This window comes from Pseudophryne corroboree, unplaced genomic scaffold (assembly GCF_028390025.1).
Source record: "Pseudophryne corroboree isolate aPseCor3 unplaced genomic scaffold, aPseCor3.hap2 scaffold_934, whole genome shotgun sequence".
NCBI lineage: Eukaryota > Metazoa > Chordata > Amphibia > Anura > Myobatrachidae > Pseudophryne > Pseudophryne corroboree.
In genome coordinates this window covers 133,769-156,316 of record NW_026970514.1, presented here as the reverse complement: position 1 = coordinate 156,316, position 22,548 = coordinate 133,769, and the positions used below count along the sequence as shown (strand labels likewise).

The 22,548-nt window shown below is 46.6% G+C and overlaps 11 non-coding genes across 11 annotated transcripts; 6 read left to right on the top strand and 5 right to left on the bottom strand.

Moving 5' to 3' along the window:
- Positions 1–133: 133 nt before the first annotated feature.
- Positions 134–297, bottom strand: LOC135047512 (U1 spliceosomal RNA). Its single transcript, XR_010239545.1, has one exon. It is a non-coding gene; the product is annotated as a U1 spliceosomal RNA (small nuclear RNA).
- Positions 298–968: 671 nt separating this feature from the next.
- Positions 969–1,131, bottom strand: LOC135047525 (U1 spliceosomal RNA). Its single transcript, XR_010239557.1, has one exon. It is a non-coding gene; the product is annotated as a U1 spliceosomal RNA (small nuclear RNA).
- A 152-nt stretch (positions 1,132–1,283) lies between these two features.
- On the bottom strand, positions 1,284–1,447 carry LOC135047509 (U1 spliceosomal RNA). Its single transcript, XR_010239542.1, has one exon. It is a non-coding gene; the product is annotated as a U1 spliceosomal RNA (small nuclear RNA).
- Positions 1,448–8,220: 6,773 nt separating this feature from the next.
- TRNAN-AUU (transfer RNA asparagine (anticodon AUU)) lies at positions 8,221–8,294 on the top strand. Its single transcript has one exon. It is a non-coding gene; the product is annotated as a tRNA-Asn (tRNA).
- Positions 8,295–9,675: 1,381 nt separating this feature from the next.
- On the top strand, positions 9,676–9,840 carry LOC135047511 (U1 spliceosomal RNA). The gene has a single exon (XR_010239544.1). It is a non-coding gene; the product is annotated as a U1 spliceosomal RNA (small nuclear RNA).
- A 152-nt stretch (positions 9,841–9,992) lies between these two features.
- Positions 9,993–10,155, top strand: LOC135047536 (U1 spliceosomal RNA). The gene has a single exon (XR_010239564.1). It is a non-coding gene; the product is annotated as a U1 spliceosomal RNA (small nuclear RNA).
- Positions 10,156–10,829: 674 nt separating this feature from the next.
- On the top strand, positions 10,830–10,993 carry LOC135047515 (U1 spliceosomal RNA). Its single transcript, XR_010239548.1, has one exon. It is a non-coding gene; the product is annotated as a U1 spliceosomal RNA (small nuclear RNA).
- Positions 10,994–11,145: 152 nt separating this feature from the next.
- LOC135047524 (U1 spliceosomal RNA) lies at positions 11,146–11,308 on the top strand. The gene has a single exon (XR_010239556.1). It is a non-coding gene; the product is annotated as a U1 spliceosomal RNA (small nuclear RNA).
- Positions 11,309–11,964: 656 nt separating this feature from the next.
- On the top strand, positions 11,965–12,128 carry LOC135047514 (U1 spliceosomal RNA). Its single transcript, XR_010239547.1, has one exon. It is a non-coding gene; the product is annotated as a U1 spliceosomal RNA (small nuclear RNA).
- A 9,743-nt stretch (positions 12,129–21,871) lies between these two features.
- On the bottom strand, positions 21,872–22,034 carry LOC135047447 (U1 spliceosomal RNA). Its single transcript, XR_010239489.1, has one exon. It is a non-coding gene; the product is annotated as a U1 spliceosomal RNA (small nuclear RNA).
- A 152-nt stretch (positions 22,035–22,186) lies between these two features.
- LOC135047517 (U1 spliceosomal RNA) lies at positions 22,187–22,350 on the bottom strand. Its single transcript, XR_010239550.1, has one exon. It is a non-coding gene; the product is annotated as a U1 spliceosomal RNA (small nuclear RNA).
- Positions 22,351–22,548: the final 198 nt, after the last annotated feature.

Here is a 22,548-nt window from a genome sequence, read left to right as displayed (position 1 = left end):
GAGGGTCGCTGCTCGGGCACCCCCCTGTCAAGTGAAGGAGATCCAACTGAGGCAGCACAAGGGAACTCTCGAAAGAAGAACAAGGCTAGAGGAAGATCTGAGACAAAGAAATCTGACTTTTACCAGAGCTGACCAGAGGAAAACACAAACACAGTCCCCCACTACAACAAATAATGCAGTCGAGTTACCCACATTTGGGGAAATCACAGGGGTCAGCATACCCAGAATGCAATGAATGAACCTCACCCTGGGAGAACAATCTTCATGACCATGGTATCTCCTATGCAAAATAAGTATGATTTGGGATAGGGCTGGGGAGGGCCGCTGCTCAGGCACATCTCTGTCAAGTAAAGGAGATTCAACTGAGGCAGCACAAGGGAACTCTCATCTGGGGACAACAACTGCAGGGAGAACACATATTTTCAGATGAACATGGGAGGGAAGAAGGCTGCCTAATACTGAAGCACCCCCAAACAACAAACCAAATGCAACAACTAGTGCAAGCATTCCTGGGGGAAGGCCTGCAGCAGATGGATTTGCATATGGTGATGTCATCCAAGCAGTGGGTCAAAGTTGGCTTCAACCCTCGTCTGCATATGAAAAGAGAAAAGCGGCGTGCAGGGCATGGCGGCCTTTTGCGGCGCTTGGATGACCCCTAGTTCGCATTAAACACCTCCACCCTCCTTCGGTGTGGGGCTCATGTTGGCTATGCCCCAGCCCCTGAAGCATACAAGCTGATTTCTTGCAGCAGCTGGGCACTGAAACAGCTCTAGAGCTGCTCTGTACGGCAAGTAAAAGGGTGTGGGCCCTGCAGCACTACCTGTAGTTTGCATTGTGCATTGGAAGGCACAAAGTAAGCAGACGGGAGAAGTCAGGATAGTGCGCAAGGGCATAGAAGGGAGCAGCTCAAAAAAAGAGAAGTGGAAACAGACAGCAAACTAGGCTGGAGAGAGACCTGAGACAAAGAGATCTGAACTATACGAGAGCCGACCAGGGGAAACACAAATTATGCAGTCAAGTTTCCCACATTTGGGGAAATCGCAGGAGCAGCACACCCAGAGTGCAATGGGTGAGCCTTGCCCTGGGAGAAGCACCTTCATGATCATAGTATCTCACCTGGCAGGTAAGTAGGATTTGGGCTAGAGCTGGGGAGGGTCGCTGCTCGGGTACCCCCCTGTCAAGTGAAGGAGATCCAACTGAGGCAGCACAAGGGAACTCTCGAAAGAAGAACAAGGCTAGAGGAAGATCTGAGACAAAGAAATCTGACTTTTACCAAAGCTGACCAGAGGAAAGCACAAACACAGTCCCCCACTACCACAAATAATGCAGTCGAGTTTCCCACATTTGGGGAAATCACAGGGGTCAGCATACCCAGAATGCAATGAATGAACCTCACCCTGGGAAAACAATCTTCATGACCATGGTATCGCCTATGCAAAATAAGTATGATTTGGGATAGGGCTGGGGAGGGCCGCTGCTCAGGCACATCTCTGTCAAGTAAAGGAGATTCAACTGAGGCAGCACAAGGGAACTCTCATCTGGGGACAACAACTGCAGGGAGAACACATATTTTCAGATGAACATGGGAGGGCAGAAGGCTGCCTAATACTGAAGCAACCCCAAACAACAAACCAAATGCAACAACTAGTGCAAGCATTCCTGGGGGAAGGCCTGCAGCAGATGGATTTGCATATGGTGATGTCATCCAAGCAGTGGGTCAAAGTTGGCTTCAACCCTCGTCTGCATGTGAAAAGAGAAAAGGGGCGTGCAGGGCATGGCGGCCTTTTGCGGCGCTTGGATGACCCCTAGTCCGCATTAAACACCTCCACCCTCCTTCGGTGTGGGGCTCATGTTGGCTATGCCTCAGCCCCTGAAGCATTCAAGCTGATTTCTTGCAGCAGCTGGGCTCTGTAACAGCTCCAGAGCTGCTCTGTACGGCAAGTAAAAGGGTGTGGGCCCTGCAGCACTACCTGTAGTTTGCATTGTGCATTGGAAGGCACAAAGTAAGCAGACGGGAGAAGTCAGGATAGTGCGCAAGGGCATAGAAGGGAGCAGCTCAAGAAAAGAGAAGTGGAAACAGACAGCAAACTAGGCTGGAGAGAGACCTGAGACAAAGAGATCTGAATTATACGAGAGCCGACCAGGGGAAACACAAATTATGCAGTCAAGTTTCCCACATTTGGGGAAATCGCAGGAGCAGCACACCCAGAGTGCAATGGGTGAGCCTTGCTGTCACGTTTGAATAGAGAAAGGAGGATCACAAATTATATGTGATCTAAGGTGTGGTGATTACCTGCAGGAATAATCACCAATAATGTTTTCAAGTGACTGTATACATATAATTTTGTATTCTTTCAGCCGAGATGTGACAACATGGCTGACATGCAATGTCCTGCATTTGACCCCCATAGGTCCAGGCCAAGAGAGATCTGCAGTCCATTTAAAGTAATCCAAAACTGGGATTGATATTTTAGCTTTTATTTTTACTTAAAGTACAATAACTTGTACCATTTTAATTTGTTTTAATAGTATATTGACAGTATTGTTTTCTTTCAAAAATCCACTTAATTTTCTTTACCCTATTATTAAAATGGTAATTGACAAAAACAAACTACATTGTCACCAGAAGAGCAATACAAAATGTACAAGTGATATATTAAAATCATCTTTCCAGCTTGAATTTCAATGATGCATTGGGGCAAAAATTTTGTGAGAAACATCTTCACCCTTAAATAAAGATTTTCTTAATTCCTTACCTGTGTGCTAATTAGATATCACCTTGTTTTCACATTAAACAGACTTCCACATGAGAAAGCAGCATGAGAATGCTTATTAGCCTTTGTCAGTATGTACTTTTGCAAAGTGTCGCTCTGGCGCAATCAGTTAGTGTGTACGGCTATTAACCAAAAGGTTTGTGGTTCAATCCCACCCAGGGATGTAATTGACCTTGTTATCAGATTTTGGTGATCTTTAAGTAGACAAGTCAAAATTTCGAAAACCCCTGTTATGGTGTAGGGTACCTGGCCTTCTTGCTGCAATTGTTCATGCCGTTGGCTTGTGTTCTGTTGAATGCCACGTTCTGCCACGTTCTGCGGCATGCTTAAGGTGTGAGCTGGTAAGATGCTCACCTTAGTTTAACAATAAATCATTTCCTCGAAATGTCCGTCTCCCTGGGCACAGTTCCTATAACTGGAGTCTGGAGGAGGGGCATAGAGGGAGGAGCCAGTTCACACCCTTTGAAAGTCTTAAAGTGCCCATGTCTCTTGCGGATCCCATCTATACCCCATGGTTCTTAATGTGACCCCAGCATCCTTTACGGACTAAGAGAAAAGGATGCCCTTGTGTACTATCCTGACTTCTCCTCCCGTATTGTGCCTTCCAACGCACAATGCGAACTACAGGTGGTGCTGCAGGGCCCACACCCTTTTACTTGCCTTACAGAGCAGCTCTGGAGCTGTTACAGTGCCCAGCTGCTGCAAGAAATCAGCATGAATGCTTCAGGGGATGGGGCATGGCCAACATGAGCCCCACACCAAAGGAGGGTGGGGGTGTTTAATGCGAACTAGGGGTCATCCAAGCACTGCAAAAGGCCGCCATGCCCTGCATGCCCCTTTTCTCTTTTTATATGCAGATGAGGGTTCCAGCCAACTTTGGCCCACTGCTTGGATGACATCACCGTATGCAAATCCGTCTGCTGCAGACCTTCCCCCAGGAATGCTTGTACTAGTTGTTGCATATGGTTTGATATTTGATGGTGCTTCAGTATTAGGCAGCCTTCCGCCCTCCCATGTTCATCTGAAAAGATGTGGTCTCCCTGCAGTTGTTGTCCCCAGACGAGAGTTCCCTTGTGCTTCCTCAGTTGAATCTCCTTAACTTGACGGGGGAGGGGCTGCCCGAGCTGCCACCCTCCCCAGCCCTATCCCAACTCATACTTATTTTACATATTAGATCTCTTGATCATGAAGATTGTTCTCACAGGGTGAGGTTCATCCATTATATTTTAAAATAGGAAGGTACAAATTACATATTTGAATTGCATCTATGTGCTGGATTCAAATGCCCCCCCCCCCTTCCTTTCTCAATTGTGCCCGTCAGCAGCTATTCTAAGGTTGCTGCCAATGGGTGTGACACATTAATTTCTTCTGTGGGGTACACTGGACTCCACAAGGATTCACATTGGGGTGTAGAGTAGGATCTTGATCTGAGGCACCAACCGGCTCAAAGCTTTTGACTGTTCCCAAGATGCTCAGCGCATCCTCCTCTATAACCCCGCTTCCATGAACAGGGAGCTCAGTTTGTAGTTGGTGCCTTCAGTAGCAGGCCACTTAACAGGGGCCTGCCTCAGGCAGCCTATTCTTAGCTATTAATTTTGACAAGAAAAGAAGAACTTGTTTTATGAGAATCTACAAGGGCTGCAGCAGGCTAGGTCTAATAGACATCTTTACTGCAGCTTCATCACTCCCAGCGGCGCTGTATACTCCCGTGCCCTGGTTGCTGGGTCACTGCAGCGGAGGCTCCGGTTTCTTCCTAAGGTCAGTCACACACACACCGCCCTTCCGGATCACGAGGCCGCTGATTAAGGGGAGCGTGGCCGTAGGGGGTGGGCCGTGTGCGCACTGGGGTGGACACTGATTACTGGGCAGCCGCTCCACTAGCCACCAGGTACAGTTAAGGAGCACAGGTCTGGGGGTTTTTCTCCTATATTAACCCAATTTTGTACTGCCCGCAGCGCTATGTGATAGGTAATAGGGCCTGATTCAGGTTGGATTGCAATCACAATAAGCAATCCAACTGCAAAAATTGCTAAGAGCATACGCATGTGCCTGCATGCGATCGCCTCTGCCTGTCAATCGGGGCAGGGGGGGAGAGTGGGGTCAGCAACACTCCATTTCCAAGTCAGGGATGGAGCAGTGCGGGGGCAAGGCTTCAAAATGGGGTCTGCAATGGAGGAGACACAGGGGGCGTGGTCACAGCGGCTGTATGACATCACATTCAGCCGCTGTGATCACAAAAATGGTGGCGGCTTCCTGCGCGCACATACAGTCTGCACCAGCAGGAGGCTACACCATTGTTTATGATCACGCTGAACTGCAGTGCGACTGCAATTACAGCATGGTCAAGAAGGGAGGTGTCATACTGGGTGGCCATGCCCTGTCACTGTGCAGGAGCCAGCACCGCTTACACACTAGTCCCTGGGTGCAGCCCCCAACCCCCGGGACACCCGGAGCAACAAAATGTAGATTCAGGCCACCAGGCCACGCCCCTACCTATGAAATCATGCCTCCTTTTTACCATTGCGCTGCTTATTTGCACGCACTGCATTACAATCTCCCTCGCCACCTCTCTGGGTGTCACCAGTGATAGTGACACCTCTGCCATGCTTGTAGCAGCTGGTCCAAAGATCTATGCCTCAAGCCCTGAGTGTTTGCCCTTGTGACTTGTTGATCATCATAGCGAAGCAGATGCTTACAGAAAACTGCAGGGGCTTAGATTGAAAATAAAAAAAATTGATGGGTATAAGGTAGAGAGGAGCGGGTTCGGTTCTCCGAGAACCGAATTCCCCACGAACTCCACGTGGTTTACACTGGTCTGAGGCAGGCTCGGTTGTTCCCGCCTGACTCGGAAAACCTGAACAAGGGAAAATGTCATCATCCCGCTGTCGGATTCTCGCGAGATTCGGATATTATATATAGAGCTGCGCGTTGCCGCCATTTTTACTCGTGCATTGAAGAGAGAGCGGAGAGGACGTGGCTATGTTCTCTCAGTGGAAATCTCAATATCAGTGCTCAGTATCAGTGGTTACTTATTGCTGCTCAGTAATACTAGTAGTGTGTCTCTCCTGCTCAGTGTCAGTTCTCAGTAGTATCCTCATCAGTGCTCAGTATCACTGCTCATTGTCTTGTGCTGCATTGTGGTGCTCAGCATACTACAGTACATTACTAATAGTCCAGTGCTGCATCTTGCTGCTCAGTGTCAGTTCTAGTATCCTCATCAGTGCTCACTATCACTGCTCATTGCATTGTGGTGTTCTGTATACTACAGTAATATAGTAACATATAGTAACATAGTTTTTGAGGTTGAATAGAGGCAAATTGCCCATCGTGTTCAACCTGTTTTAAGTTGTGATGATTCTACATACTTGCTGAATAATGTTTTATGACTAGTTAACTACTATAACTCATGTTACCCCCGGATTAACCATGTTGATATTTTAAGTATTATAACCTTGGATAGCTTTTTCATTCAGAAATGTATCCATTCCTTTTTTAAATCCAATTACAGAGTCCGCCATTACCACCTTCCCTGGCAGGGAATTCCCCATCCTGATTGCCCTAACAGTGAAGAACCCTTTCCTCCATTGCATTCTGAATTTCCTCCAGTCGCAGCGAGTGACCACGTGTTCTTTTAATAAATAATTCCTCTGATAACTCTTTGTTATGTATCTTTACATATTTGAAGATATTAATAATATCTCCTCTTAGGCACCTCTTTTCTAGTGTATACATATTCAGCCTAGTAAGTCTTGGGTATGGGTGAAGATGTTTCTCACAAAATTGTTGCACCAAAGCATCATTGAAATTCAAGCTGGAAAGATGATTTTAATATATCACTTGTACATTTTGTACTGCTCTTCTGGTGACAATGTAGTTTGTTTTTGTCAATTACCATTTTAATAATAGGGTAAAGAAAATTAAGTGGATTTTTGAAAGAAAACAATACTGTCAATATACTATTAAAACAAATTAAAATGGTAAAAGTTATTGTACTTTAAGTAAAAATAAAAGAGCCAAAATATCAATCCCAGTTTTGGATTACTTTAATTAACAAAAAACAATGCATATAGCAGAGGATAGTTTCAATCTGCCTACCTCTGGGTTATGGGCCCAGCATGCTTCCGTTGCAGTACTCTGCTGCTCATGTAAGTGCAAGAGATCCTGAAGCACTCACTCATCATGGGAAAGTACCAATGTGTTTCTTACAAAAACTCTCCAGATTATTGACTTTTTAAAGTTTTTCTAGGAAACGTTCTAGATGAATGCTTATTAGCCTTTGTCAGTATATACTTTTACGAGGTGTCTCTGTGGTGCAATCGGTTAGCATGTTTGGCTATTAACCAAAAGGTTGGTGGTTCAATCCCACCCATGGATGTAATTGACCTTGTGATTAGATTTTGGTAATCTTTAAGTAGACAAGTCAAAATGTCAAACTCCCTTTTATGGTGTAGGGTACCTGGCCTTCTCTGATGTAATCAGAGTTAGATTTGATTAAGTGATTTTATAAAAAACAGCTAGGAAGCACAATTTAGCAGTGGGTTGCAGAGAAAAAAAACTATGCTGGCAGAAAAGTCCAATTGAGTGATTAAACAGCTCTTCATTTTCTGATTTTATGTTTATGCTAACAAATTTGCTCTCTGAAAAGTGTCCACAAAGTAAAGTCTCTGATTAACACCTTTGTAGGAATGGTTTTTCACCTATTACTGAATTAAACTTGCTTCATTGGAAAGGCAGCAAGATGCATCCTCATTTCAATGTCTACTGAAATAATACAGGTTGACACCAGGAAACATAAACGTCACTGCATCCTTGCTGCTTCCTCATGGGGAAGTCTGTTTAATGTGAAAACAAGGTGATATCTAATCAGCACACAGGTAAGGAATTAAGAAAATCTTTCTTTATGGGTGAAGATGTTTCTCACAAAATTGTTGCACCAAAGCATCATTGAAATTCAAGCTGGAATGATGATTTTAATATATCACTTGTACATTTTGTACTGCTCTTCTGGTGACAATGTAGTTTGTTTTTGTCAATTACCATTTTAATAATAGGGTAAAGAAAATTAAGTGGATTTTTGAAAGAAAACAATACTGTCAATATACTATTAAAACAAATTAAAATGGTAAAAGTTATTGTACTTTAAGTAAAAATAAAAGAGCCAAAATATCAATCCCAGTTTTGGATTACTTTAATTAACAAAAAACAATGCATATAGCAGAAGATAGTTTCAATCTGCCTACCTCTGGGTTATGGGCCCAGCATGCTTCCGTTGCAGTACTCTGCTGCTCATGTAAGTGCAAGAGATCCTGAAGCACTCACTCATCATGGGAAAGTAGCAATGTGTTTCTTACAAAAACTCTCCAGATTATTGACTTTTTAAAGTTTTTCTAGGAAACGTTCTAGATGAATGCTTATTAGCCTTTGTCAGAATGGACTTTTACGAGGTGTCTCTGTGGTGCAATCGGTTAGCATGTTTGGCTATTAACCAAAAGGTTGGTGGTTCAATCCCACCCAGGGATGTAATTGACCTTGTGATCAGATTTTGGTGATCTTTAAGTAGACAAGTCAAAATTTCAAACCCCCTCTTATGGTGTAGGGTACCTGGCCTTCTCTGATGTAATCAGAGTTAGATTTGATTAAGTGATTTTATAAAAAACAGCTAGGAAGCACAATTTAGCAGTGGGTTGCAGAGAAAAAAAAATTATGCTGGCAGAAAAGTCCAATTGAGTGATTAAACAGCTCTTCATTTTCTGACTTTATTTTTATGCTAACAAATTTGCTCTCTGAAAAGTGTCCACAAAGCCAAGTCTCTGATTAACACCTTTGTAGGAATGTTTTTTCACCTACTACTGAATTAAACTTGCTACATTGGAAAGGCAGCAAGATGCATCCTCATTTCAATGTCTACTGAAATAATACAGGTTGACACCAGGAAACATAAACGTTACTGCATCCTTGCTGCTTTCTCATGTGGAAGTCTGTTTAATGTGAAAACAAGGTAATATCTAATCAGCACACAGATAAGGAATTAAGAAAATCTTTCTTTATGGGTGAAGATGTTTCTCACAAAATTGTTGTCCCAATGCATCATTGAAATTCAAGATGGAAGATGATTTTAATATATCACTTGTACATTTTGCATTGCTCTTCTGGTGACAGATTTCCGCAAATGTGGGAAACTTGACTGCATAATTTGTGTTTCCCCTGGTCGGCTCTCGTATAATTCAGATCTCTTTGTCTCAGGTCTCTCTCCAGCCTAGTTTGCTGTCTGTTTCCACTTCTCTTTTCTTGAGCTGCTCCCTTCTATGCCCTTGCGCACTATCCTGACTTCTCCCGTCTGCTTACTTTGTGCCTTCCAATGCACAATGCAAACTACAGGTAGTGCTGCAGGGCCCACACCCTTTTACTTGCCGTACAGAGCAGCTCTAGAGCTGTTACAGTGCCCAGCTGCTGCAAGAAATCAGCTTGTATGCTTCAGGGGCTGGGGCATAGCCAACATGAGCCCCACACCGAAGGAGGGTGGAGGTGTTTAATGCGAACTAGGGGTCATCCAAGCGCCGCAAAAGGCCGCCATGCCCTGCATGCCCCTTTTCTCTTTTCATATGCAGACGAGGGTTGAAGCCAACTTTGACCCACTGCTTGGATGACATCACCATATGCAAATCCATCTGCTGCAGGCCTTCCCCCAGGAATGCTTGCACTAGTTGTTGCATTTGGTTTGTTGTTTGGGGGTGCTTCAGTATTAGGCAGCCTTCTTCCCTCCCATGTTCATCTGAAAATATGTGTTCTCCCTGCAGTTGTTGTCCCCAGATGAGAGTTCCCTTGTGCTGCCTCAGTGGAATCTCCTTTACTTGACAGAGATGTGCCTGAGCAGCGGCCCTCCCCAGCCCTATCCCAAATCATACTTATTTTGCATAGGAGATACCATGGTCATGAAGATTGTTCTCCCAGGGTGAGGTTCATTCATTGCATTCTGGGTATGCTGACCCCTGTGATTTCCCCAAATGTGGGTAACTCGACTGCATTATTTGTTGTAGTGGGGGGACTGTGTTTGTGTTTTCCTCTGGTCAGCTCTGGTAAAAGTCAGATTTCTTTGTCTCAGATCTTCCTCTAGCCTTGTTCTTCTTTCGAGAGTTCCCTTGTGCTGCCTCAGTTGGATCTCCTTCACTTGACAGGGGGGTGCCCGAGCAGCGACCCTCCCCAGCTCTAGCCCAACTCCTACTTACCTGCCAGGTGAGATACTATGATCATGAAGGTGCTTCTCCCAGGGCAAGGCTCACCCATTGCACTCTGGGTGTGCTGCCCCTGCGATTTCCCCAAATGTGGGAAACTTGACTGCAGAATTTGTGTTTCCCCTGGTCGGCTCTCGTATAATTCAGATCTCTTTGTCTCAGGTCTCTCTACAGCCTAGTTTGCTGTCTGTTTCCACTTCTTTTTTCTTGAGCCCCTCCCTTTTATACCCTTGTGCACTATCCTGACTTCTCCTCCTGTCTGCTTACTTTGTGCCTTCCAATGCACAATGCAAACTACAGGTAGTGCTGCAGGGCCCACACCCTTTTACTTGCCTTACAGAGCAGCTCTGGAGCTGTTACAGTGCCATGCTGCTGCAAGAAATCAGCTTGAATGCTTCAGGGGCTGGGGCATGGCCAACATGAGACCCACACCGAAGGAGGGTGGGGGTGTTTAATGCAAACTAAGGGTCATCCAAGCACCGCAAAAGGCCGCCATGCCCTGCACGCCCCTTTTCTCTTTTCATATGCAGACGAAGGTTGTAGCCAACTTTGACCCACTGCTTGGATGACATCACCATATGCAAATCCATCTGCGGCAGGCCTTCCCCCAGGAATGCTTGCACTAGTTGTTGCATTTGGTTTGTTGTTTGGGGGTGCTTCAGTATTAGGCAGCCTTCTGCCCTCCCATGTTCATCTGAAAATATGTGTTCTCCCTGCAGTTGTTGTCCCCAGATGAGAGTTCCCTTGTGCTGCCTCAGTTGAATCTCCTTTACTTGACAGAGATGTGCCTGAGCAGCGGCCCTCCCCAGCCCTATCCCAAATCATACTTATTTTGCATAGGAGATACCATGGTCATGAAGATTATTCTCCCAGGGTGAGGTTCATTCATTGCATTCTGGGTATGCTGACCCCTGTGATTTCCCCAAATGTGGGTAACTCGACTGCATTATTTGTGGTAGTGGGGGACTGTGTTTGTGTTTTCCTCTGGTCAGCTCTGGTAAAAGTCAGATTTCTTTGTTTCAGATCTTCCTCTAGCCTTGTTCTTCTTTCGAGAGTTTCCTTGTGCTGCCTCAGTTGGATCTCCTTCACTTGACAGGGGGGTGCCCGAGCAGCGACCCTCCCCAGCTCAAGCCCAACTCCTACTTACCTGCCAGGTGAGATACTATGATCATGAAGGTGCTTCTCCCAGGGCAAGGCTCACCCATTGCACTCTGGGTGTGCTGCCCCTGCGATTTCCCCAAATGTGGGAAACTTGACTGCATAATTTGTGTTTCCCCTGGTCGGCTCTCGTATAATTCAGATCTCTTTGTCTCAGGTCTCTCTCCAGCCTAGTTTGCTGTCTGTTTCCACTTCTTTTTTCTTGAGCCCCTCCCTTTTATACCCTTGTGCACTATCCTGACTTCTCCTCCTGTCTGCTTACTTTGTGCCTTCCAATGCACAATGCAAACTACACACCCTTTTTACTTGCCTTACAGAGCAGCTCTGGAGCTGTTACAGTGCCAAGCTGCTGTAAGAAATCAGCTTGAATGCTTCAGGGGCTGGGGCATTGTCAACATGAGCCCCACACCGAAGGAGGGTGGGGGTGTTTAATGCGAACTAAGGGTCATCCAAGCGCCGCAAAAGGCCGCCATGCCCTGCATACCCCTTTTCTCTTTTCATATGCAGATGAGGGTTCCAGACAACTTTGGCCCACTGCTTGGATGACATCACCGTATGCAAATCCGTCTTCTGCAGAACTTCCCCCAGGAATGCTTGTACTAGTTGTTGCATTTGGTTTGTTGTTTGGGGGTGCTTCAGTATTAGGCAGCCTTCTGCCCTCCCATGTTCATCTGAAAATATGTGTTCTCCCTGCAGTTGTTGTCCCCAGATGAGAGTTCCCTTGTGCTGCCTCAGTTGAATCTCCTTTACTTGACAGAGATGTGCCTGAGCAGCGGCCCTCCCCAGCCCTATCCCAAATCATACTTATTTTGCATAGGCGATACCATGGTCATGAAGATTGTTCTCCCAGGGTGAGGTTCATTCATTGCATTCTGGGTATGCTGACCCCTGTAATTTCCCCAAATGTGGGAAACTCGACTGCATTATTTGTGGTAGTGGGGGACTGTGTTTGTGCTTTCCTCTGGTCAGCTCTGGTAAAAGTCAGATTTCTTTGTCTCAGATCTTCCTCTAGCCTTGTTCTTCTTTCGAGAGTTCCCTTGTGCTGCCTCAGTTGGATCTCCTTCACTTGACAGGGGGTGCCCGAGCAGCAATCCTCCACAGCTCTGGCCCAACTCCTACTTACCTGCCAGGTGAGATACTATGATCTTCACTGTTAGGGCAATCAGGATGTGGAATTCCCTGCCAGGGAAGGTGGTAATGGCGGACTCTGTAATTGGATTTAAAAAAGGAATGGATACATTTCTGAATGAAAAAGCTATCCAAGGTTATAATACTTAAAATATCAACATGGTTAATCCGGGGGTAACATGAGTTGTAGTAGCTAACTAGTCATAAAACATTATTCAGCAAGTATGTAGAATCATCACAACTTAAAACAGGTTGAACACGATGGGCAATTTGCCTCTATTCAACCTCAAAAACTATGTTACTATATGTTACTATATTACTATGTTACTGTAGTATACAGAACACCACAATGCAATGAGCAGTGATAGTGAGCACTGATGAGGATACTAGAACTGACACTGAGCAGCAAGATGCAGCACTGGACTATTAGTAATGTACTGTAGTATGCTGAGCACAACAATGCAGCACAAGACAATGAGCAGTGATACTGAGCACTGATGAGGATACTACTGAGAACTGACACTGAGCAGGAGAGACACACTACTAGTATTACTGAGCAGCAATAAGTATCCACTGATACTGAGCACTGATATTGAGATTTCCACTGAGAGAACATAGCCACGTCCTCTCCGCTCTCTCTTCAATGCACGAGTAAAAATGGCGGCAACGCGCAGCTCTTTATATGGAATCCGAATCTCGCAAGAATCCGACAGCGGGATGATGACATTTTCCCTTGTTCAGGTTTTCCGAGTCAGGCGGGAACAACCGAGCCTGCCTCGTACCAGTGTAAACCACGTGGAGTTCGTGGGGAATTCGGTTCTCGGAGAACCGAACCCGCTCCTCTCTACCTTATACCCATCAATTTTTTTTATTTTCAATCTAAGCCCCTGCAGTTTTCTGTAAGCATCTGCTTTGCTATGATGATCAACAAGTCACAAGGGCAAACACTCAGGGCTTGAGGCGTAGATCTTAAGACCAGCTGCTACAAGCATGGCAGAGGTGTCACTATCACTGGTGACACCCAGAGAGGTGGCGAGGGAGATTGTAATGCAGTGCGCGCAGATAAGCAGCGCAATGGTAAAAAGGAGGCATGGTTTCATAGGTAGGGGCGTGGCCTGGTGGCCTGAATCTACATTTTGTTGCTCCGGGTGTCCCGGGGGTTGGGGGCTGCACCGGAGACTAGTGTGTGAGCGGTGCTGGCTCCTGCACAATGACATGGCATGGCCACTAGAGATGTGCACCGGAAATTTTTCGGGTTTTGTGTTTTGGTTTTGGGTTCGGTTCCGCGGCCGTGTTTTGGGTTCGAACGCGTTTTGGCTAAACCTCACCGAATTTTTTTTGTCGGATTCGGGTGTGTTTTGGATTCGGGTGTTTTTTTCAAAAAACCCTAAAAAACAGCTTAAATCATAGAATTTGGGAGTCATTTTGATCCCAAAGTATTATTAACCTCAATAACCATAATTTCCACTCATTTTCAGTCTATTCTTAACACCTCACACCTCACAATATTATTTTTAGTCCTAAAATTTGCACCGAGGTCGCTGGATGACTAAGCTCAGTGACCCAAGTGGCCGACACAAACACCTGGCCCATCTAGGAGTGGCACTGCAGTGTCACGCATGATGGCCCTTCCAAAAAACACTCCCCAAACAGCACATGACGCAAAGAAAAAAAGAGGCGCAATGAGGTAGCTGTGTGACTAAGCTCAGCGACCCAAGTGGCCGACACAAACACCTGGCCCATCTAGGAGTGGCACTGCAGTGTCACGCAGGATGGCCCTTCCAAAAAACACTCCCCAAACAGCACATGACGCAAAGAAAAAAAGAGGTGCAATGAGGTAGCTGTGTGACTAAGCTCAGCGACCCAAGTGGCCGACACAAACACCTGGCCCATCTAGGAGTGGCACTGCAGTGTCACGCAGGATGGCCCTTCCAAAAACACTCCCCAAACAGCACATGACGCAAAGAAAAAAAGAGGCGCAATGAGGTAGCTGTGTGACTAAGCTCAGCGACCCAAGTGGCCGACACAAACACCTGGCCCATCTAGGAGTGGCACTGCAGTGTCACGCAGGATGGCCCTTCCAAAAAACACTCCCCAAACAGCACATGACGCAAAGAAAAAAAGAGGCGCAATGAGGTAGCTGTGTGACTAAGCTCAGCGACCCAAGTGGACGACACAAACACCTGGCCCATCTAGGAGTGTCACTGCAGTGTCACGCAGGATGGCCCTTCCAAAAAACACTCCCCAAACAGCACATGACGCAAAGAAAAAAAGAGGCGCAATGAGGTAGCTGTGTGACTAAGCTCAGCGACCCAAGTGGCCGACACAAACACCTGGCCCATCTAGGAGTGGCACTGCAGTGTCACGCAGGATGGCCCTTCCAAAAAACACTCCCCAAACAGCACATGACGCAAAGAAAAATAAAAGAAAAAAGAGGTGCAAGGTGGAATTGCCTTGGGCCCTCCCACCCACCCTTATGTTGTATAAACAGGACATGCACACTTTAACCAACCCATCATTTCAGTGACAGGGTCTGCCACACGACTGTGACTGAAATGACGGGTTGGTTTGGACCCCCACCAAAAAAGAAGCAATTAATCTCTCCTTGCACAAACTGGCTCTATAGAGGCAAGATGTCCACCTCATCATCATCCTCCGATTCATCACCGTGTACATCCCCCTCCTCACAGATTATCAATTCGTCCCCACTGGAATCCACCATCTCAGCTTCCTGTGTACTTTGTGGAGGCAATTGCTGCTGGTCAATGTCTCCACGGAGAAATTGATTATAATTCATTTTAATGAACATCATCTTCTCCACATTTTCTGGAAGTAACCTCGTACGCAGATTGCTGACAAGGTGAGCGGCGGCACTAAACACTCTTTCGGAGTACACACTTGTGGGAGGGCAACTTAGGTAGAATAAAGCCAGTTTGTGCAAGGGCCTCCAAATTGCCTCTTTTTCCTGCCAGTATACGTACGGACTGTCTGACATGCCTACTTGGATGCGGTCACTCATATAATCCTCCACCATTCTTTCAATGGTGAGAGAATCATATGCAGTGACAGTAGACGACATGTCCGTAATCGTTGGCAGGTCCTTCAGTCCGGACCAGATGTCAGCATCAGCAGTCGCTCCAGACTGCCCTGCATCACCGCCAGCGGGTGGGCTCGGAATTCTGAGCCTTTTCCTCGCACCCCCAATTGCGGGAGAATGTGAAGGAGGAGCTGTTGACCGATCAAGTTCCGCTTGACTTGATAATTTTCTCACCAGCAGGTCTTTGAACCCCTGCAGACTTGTGTCTGCCGGAAAGAGAGATACAACGTAGGTTTTAAATCTAGGATCGAGCACGGTGGCCAAAATGTAGTGCTCTGATTTCAACAGATTGACCACCCGTGAATCCTGGTTAAGCGAATGAAGGGCTCCATCCACAAGTCCCACATGCCTAGCGGAATCGCTCTGTCTTAGCTCCTCCTTCAATGTCTCCAGCTTCTTCTGCAAAAGCCTGATGACGGGAATGACCTGACTCAGGCTGGCAGTGTCTGAACTGACTTCACGTGTGGCAAGTTCAAAAGGTTGCAGAACCTTGCACAACGTTGAAATCATTCTCCACTGCGCTTGAGACAGGTGCATTCCACCTCCTATATCGTGGTCAGATGTATAGGCTTGAATGGCCTTTTGCTGCTCCTCCATCCTCTGAAGCATATAGAGGGTTGAATTCCACCTCGTTACCACTTCTTGCTTCAGATGATGGCAGGGCAGGTTCAGGCGTTTTTGGTGTTGCTCCAGTCTTCTGTACGTGGTGCCTGTACGCCGAAAGTGTCCCGCAATTCTTGTGGCCACCGACAGCATCTCTTGCACGCCCCTGTCGTTTTTTAAATAATTCTGCACCACCAAATTCAAGGTATGTGCAAAACATGGGACGTGCTGGAATTTGCCCAGATATAATGCACGCACAATATTGCTGGCGTTGTCCGATGCCACAAATCCACAGGAGAGTCCAATTGGGGTAAGCCATTCTGTGATGATCTTCCTTAGTTGCCGTAAGAGGTTTTCAGCTGTGTGCGTATTCTGGAAAGCGGTGATACAAAGCGTAGCCTGCCTAGGAAAGAGTTGGCGTTTGCGAGATGCTGCTACTGGTGCCGCCGCTGCTGTTCTTGCGGCGGGAGTCAATACATCTACCCAGTGGGCTGTCACAGTCATATAGTCCTGAGTCTGCCCTGCTCCACTTGTCCACATGTCCGTGGTTAAGTGGACATTGGGTACAACTGCATTTTTTAGGACACTGGTGAGTCTTTTTCTGAGGTCTGTGTACATTTTCGGTATCGCCTGCCTAGAGAAATGGAACCTAGATGGTATTTGGTACCGGGGACACAGTACCTCAATCAAGTCTATAGTTGGCTCTGAAGTAATGATGGATACCGGAACCACGTTTCTCACTGCCCAGGATGCCAAGGCCTCAGTTATCCGCTTTGCAGCAGGATGACTGCTGTGATATTTCATCTTCCTTGCAAAGGACTGTTGGACAGTCAATTGCTTGGTGGAAGTAGTAAAAGTGGTCTTACGACTTCCCCTCTGGGATGACCATCGACTCCCAGCAGCAACAACAGCAGCGCCAGCAGCAGTAGGCGTTACACTCAAGGATGCATCGGAGGAATCCCAGGCAGGAGAGAACTCGTCAGAATTGCCAGTGACATGGCCTGCAGGACTATTGGCATTCCTGGGGAAGGAGGAAATTGACACTGAGGGAGTTGGTGGGGTGGTTTGCGTGAGCTTGGTTACAAGAGGAAGGGATTTACTGGTCAGTGGACTGCTTCCGCTGTCGCCCAAAGTTTTTGAACTTGTCACTGACTTATGATGAATGCGCTGCAGGTGACGTATAAGGGAGGATGTTCCGAGGTGGTTAACGTCCTTACCCCTACTTATTACAGCTTGACAAAGGCAACACACGGCTTGACACCTGTTGTCCGCATTTCTGTTGAAATACTTCCACACCGAAGAGCTGATTTTTTTGGTATTTTCACCAGGCATGTCAATGGCCATATTCCTCCCACGGACAACAGGTGTCTCGCCGGGTGCCTGACTTAAACAAACCACCTCACCATCAGAATCCTCCTTGTCAATTTCCTCCCCAGCGCCAGCAACACCCATATCCTCCTCATCCTGGTGTACTTCAACACTGACATCTTCAATCTGACTATCAGGAACTGGACTGCGGGTGCTCCTTCCAGCACTTGCAGGGGGCGTGCAAATGGTGGAAGGTGCATGCTCTTCACGTCCAGTGTTGGGAAGGTCAGGCATCGCAACCGACACAATTGGACTCTCCTTGTGGATTTGTGATTTTGAAGAACGCACAGTTCTTTGCTGTGCTTTTGCCAGCTTAAGTCTTTTCATTTTTCTAGCGAGAGGCTGAGTGCTTCCATCCTCATGTGAAGCTGAACCACTAGCCATGAACATAGGCCAGGGCCTCAGCCGTTCCTTGCCACTCCGTGTGGTAAATGGCATATTGGCAAGTTTACGCTTCTCCTCCGACGATTTTTATTTAGATTTTTGAGTCCTTTTTTTACTGATCTTTTGTGTTTTGGATTTTACATGCTCTGTACTATGACATTGGGCATCGGCCTTGGCAGACGACGTTGATGGAATTTCATCGTCTCGGCCATGACTAGTGGCAGCAGCTTCAGCACGAGGTGGAAGTGGATCTTGATCTTTCCCTATTTTTGGAACCTCAACATTTTTGTTCTCCATATTTTAATAGGCACAACTAAAAGGCACCTCAGGTAAACAATGGAGATGGATGGATACTAGTATACTTATGGATGACGAGTGACTGACGACACAGAGGTAGCTACAGCCGTGGACTACCGTACTGCGTCTGCTAGTATAGAGATGATAATTAATGATATAAAAAAATATATATATAACTACTGTAGGTATATATAATATAATGACGGACCTGGTGGACACTGTCAGCAGACTGCTAAACTACTAGTATGAAGAAGATAGAAAAAAACTTCCACCACAGGTAGGTAGGTATACAATTATGGACGAGCACTGACGACACAGAGATAGCCACAGCCGTGGCCTACCGTACTGCGTCTGCTAGTATAGAGATGATAATTAATGATATAAAAAAAAATATATATAACTACTGTAGGTATATATAATATAATGATGGACCTGGTGGACACTGTCAGCAGACTGCTAAACTACTAGTATGAAGAAGATAGAAAAAAAAACCCACCACAGTTAGGTATACAATTATGGACGAGTGACGACACAGAGGTAGGTACAGCCGTGAACTACCGTACTGCGTCTGCTAGTATAGATAATATACTAAATATATTACTACTGTAGGTATATAATATAATGACGGACCTGGTGGACACTGTCAGCAGACTCCTAAACTACTAGTATGAAGAAGATAGAAAAAAAAACCCCACCACAGGTAGGTATACAATTATGGACGAGCACTGACGACACAGAGGTAGGTACAGCCGTGGACTACCGTACTGCGTCTGCTAGTATAGATAATATAATAAATATATTACTACTGTAGGTATATAATATAATGACGGACCTGGTGGACACTGTCAGCAGACTGCTAAACTACTAGTATGAAGAAGATAAAAAAAAAACCCCACCACAGGTAGGTAGGTATACAATTATGGACGAGCACTGACGACACAGAGATAGCCACAGCCGTGGACTACCGTACTGCGTCTGCTAGTATAGATAATATAATAAATATATTACTACTGTAGGTATATAATATAATGATGGACCTGGTGGACACTGTCAGTAGACTCCTAAACTACTAGTATGAAGAAGATAGAAAAAAAAAAACCACCACAGGTAGGTAGGTATACAATTATGGACGAGCACTGACGACACAGAGATAGCCACAGCCGTGGACTACCGTACTGCGTCTGCTAATATAGAGATGATAAAGATTAAAAAAAATATATAACACTACTGCAGATAAATATTTATATAATATATGTATGACGGACCTGCTGGACACTGTCAGCAGAATGCGTTTATAGAATAAAAAAAAAACACCACAGGAGTGTTTAACTTTTTCAGGCAGACAATATACTGGTGGTCACACTGGCAGCAAAAGTGTGCACTGTACTCCTGCTATAACTGCTCCCCAGTCTCCCCCACAATTAAGCTGTGTGAGCAGTGAGCACTCAGCACAGTCAGATATACATAGATGATATATCATGCAGCACACTGAGGCTGAGCACAGATATGGTATGTGTATCGTTTTTTTTCAGGCAGAGAACGGATTATAAATAATAAAACTGGTGGTCACTATCAGCAAAACTCTGCACTACTGAGTACTCCTGACAAGTTCAACTGCTCCCCAAATTAGTAGTAAATCAAATGTCACTCGTCTCTATCTTCTAATCTAAACGGAGAGGACGCCAGCCACGTCCTCTCCCTATCAATCTCAATGCACGTGTGAAAATGGCGGCGACGCGCGGCTCCTTATATAGAATCCAAGTCTCGTGAGAATCCGACAGCGGGATGATGACGTTCGGGCGCGCTCGGGTTAACCGAGCAAGGCGGGAGGATCCGAGTCTGCTCGGACCCGTGCAAAAAAGGGTGAAGTTCGGGCGGGTTCGGATTCCGAGGAACCGAACCCGCTCATCTCTTATGGCCACCCAGCATGACGCCTCCCTTCTTGACCATGCTGTAATTGCAGTCGCACTGCAGTTCAGCGTGATCATAAAAAATGGTGTAGCCTCCTGCTGGTGCAGACTGTATGTGCGCGCAGGAAGCCGCCACCATTTTTGTGATCACAGCGGCTGAATGTGATGTCATACAGCCGCTGTGACCACGCCCCCTGTGTCTCCTCCATTGCAGACCCCATTTTGAAGCCTTGCCCCCGCACCGCTCCATCCCTGACTTGGAAATGGAGTGTTGCTGACCCCCCTCTCCCCCCCTGCCCCGATTGACAGGCAGAGGCGATCGCATTCTCTGCGGGGTGCCGCAGAAAATGCAGGCACATGCGTATGCTCTTAGCAATTTTTGCAGTTGGATCACTTATTGTGATTGCAATCCAACCTGAATCAGGCCCTATTACCTATCACAATGCGCTGCGGGCAGTACAAAATTGGTTTAATATAGGAGAAAAACCCCCAGACCTGTGCTCCTTAACTGTACCTGGTGGCTAGTGGAGCGGCTGCCCAGTAATCAGTGTCCACGCCAGTGCGCACACGGTCCACCCCCTACGGCCACGCTCCCCTTCATCAGCGGCCTCGTGATCCGGAAGGGCGGTGTGTGTGTGACTGACCTTAGGAAGAAACCGGAGCCTCCGCTGCAGTGACCCAGCAACCAGGGCACGGGAGTATACAGCGCCGCTGGGAGTGATGAAGCTGCAGTAAAGATGTCTATTAGACCTAGCCTGCTGCAGCCCTTGTAGATTCTCATAAAACAAGTTCTTCTTTTCTTGTCAAAATGAATAGCTAAGAATAGGCTGCCTGAGGCAGGCCCCTGTTAAGTGGCCTGCTACTGAAGGCACCAACTACAAACTGAGCTCCCTGTTCATGGAAGCGGAGTTATAGAGGAGGATGCACTGAGCATCTTGGGAACAGTCAAAAGCTTTGAGCCGGTTGGTGCCTCAGATCAAGATCCTACTCTACACCCCAATGTGAATCCTTGTGGAGTCCTGTGTACCCCACAGAAGAAATTAATGTGTCACACCCATTGGCAGCAACCTTAGAATAGCTGCTGATGGGCACAATTGAGAAAGGAAGGGGGGGGGGGACATTTGAATCCAGCACATAGATGCAATTCAAATATGTAATTTGTACCTTCCTATTTTAAAATATAATGGATGAACTTCACCCTGTGAGAACAATCTTCATGATCAAGAGATCTCATATGCAAAATAAGTATGAGTTGGGATAGGGCTGGGGAGGGTGGCTGCTCGGCCCCTCCCCCGTCAAGTTAAGGAGATTCAACTGAGGAAGCACAAGGGAACTCTCGTCTGGGGACAACAACTGCAGGGAGACCACATCTTTTCAGATGAACATGGGAGGGCAGAAGGCTGCCTAATACTGAAGCACCATCAAATATCAAACCATATGCAACAACTAGTACAAGCATTCCTGGGGGAAGGTCTGCAGCAGACGGATTTGCATACGGTGATGTCATCCAAGCAGTGGGCCAAAGTTGGCTGGAACCCTCATTTGCATATGAAAAGAGAAAAGGGGCATGCAGGGCATGGCGGCCTTTTGCGGTGCTTGGATGACCCCTAGTTCGCATTAAACACCCCCACCCTCCTTTGGTGTTGGGCTCATGTTGGCTATGCCCCAGCCCCTGAAGCATTCAAGCTGATTTCTTGCAGCAGCTGGGCACTGTAACAGCTCCAGAGCTGCTCTGTAAGGCAACTAAAAGGGTGTGGGCCCTGCAGCACTACCTGTAGTTCGCATTGTGTGTTGGAAGGCACAAAGTAAGCAGACGGGAGAAGTCAGGATAGTGCGCAAGGGCATAGAAGGCAGTGGCTCCAGAAAAGAGAAGTGGAAACAGACAGCAAACTAGGCTGGAGAGAGACCTGAGACAAAGAGATCTGAATTATACGAGAGCCGACCAGGGGAAACACAAATTATGCAATCAAGTTTCCCACATTTGGGGAAATCGCAGGAGCAGCACACCCAGAGTGCAATGGGTGAGCCTTGCCCTGGGAGAAGCACCTTCATGATCATAGTATCTCACCTGGCAGGTAAGTAGGAGTTGGGCTAGAGCTGGGGAGGGTCACTGCTCGGGCACCCCCCTGTCAAGTGAAGGAGATCCAACTGAGGCAGCACAAGGGAACTCTCGAAAGAAGAACAAGGCTAGAGGAATATATGAGACAAAGAAATCTGACTTTTACCAGAGCTGACCAGAGGAAAACACAAACACAGTCCCCCACTACCACAAAAAATGCAGGCGAGTTTCCCACATTTGGGGAAATCACAGGGGTCAGCATACCCAGAATGCAATGAATGAACCTCACCCTGGGTGAACAATCTTCATGACCATGGTGTCTCCTATGCAAAATAAGTATGATTTGGGATAGGGCTGGGAGGGCCGCTGCTCAGGCACATCTCTGTCAAGTAAAGGAGATTCAACTGAGGCAGCACAAGGGAACTCTCATCTGGGGACAACAACTGCAGGGAGAACACATATTTTCAGATGAACATGGGAGGGCAGAAGGCTGCCTAAAACTGAAGCACCCCCAAACAACAAACCAAATGCAACAACT